Source organism: Penaeus monodon, chromosome 23 (genome assembly GCF_015228065.2).
Source record: "Penaeus monodon isolate SGIC_2016 chromosome 23, NSTDA_Pmon_1, whole genome shotgun sequence".
NCBI lineage: Eukaryota > Metazoa > Arthropoda > Malacostraca > Decapoda > Penaeidae > Penaeus > Penaeus monodon.
In genome coordinates this window covers 7,172,279-7,172,662 of record NC_051408.1, presented here as the reverse complement: position 1 = coordinate 7,172,662, position 384 = coordinate 7,172,279, and the positions used below count along the sequence as shown (strand labels likewise).

The window sequence follows — 384 nt, the reverse complement described above, 5'->3', positions numbered from 1 at the left end:
ATGTATGTTTACAACAACAGTGAAATGAATAGTGGGATTTAGGTCACCTTTTACAGTGCATTAATTAACTGACTTCAATAATCAGCTAATAATAATCATCAAAATTTCAAAAATAAAACCTAGTTTCTCTTAGTTGCCCTCACCCTAAACTGAACAAACAGACGAGTCATTTAATGACAACGAACTTCTTCCTATAACTATCAAGATAAATTGTGAAATGAAAGAGGGAAATAAAAAGAATTATAATATGCAATATGAAGATGATATTAAACTTTCAGGAAAAGGTTTCTGTGTATCATATCTCTGAAACTGTTGGGCAGAAAATTGAAATCCATATATTATGGCTATCAAGCTGTTGGATCTGGAAGACAGATGTCACGCCAA

General features: G+C 31.8%; 1 protein-coding gene across 1 annotated transcript in view; it reads right to left on the bottom strand.

Moving 5' to 3' along the window:
• LOC119587759 (leukocyte receptor cluster member 1-like) overlaps window positions 1-384 on the bottom strand; it is a gene marked incomplete in the record, with an annotated part of 4,870 nt that overhangs the window by 2,742 nt on the left and 1,744 nt on the right.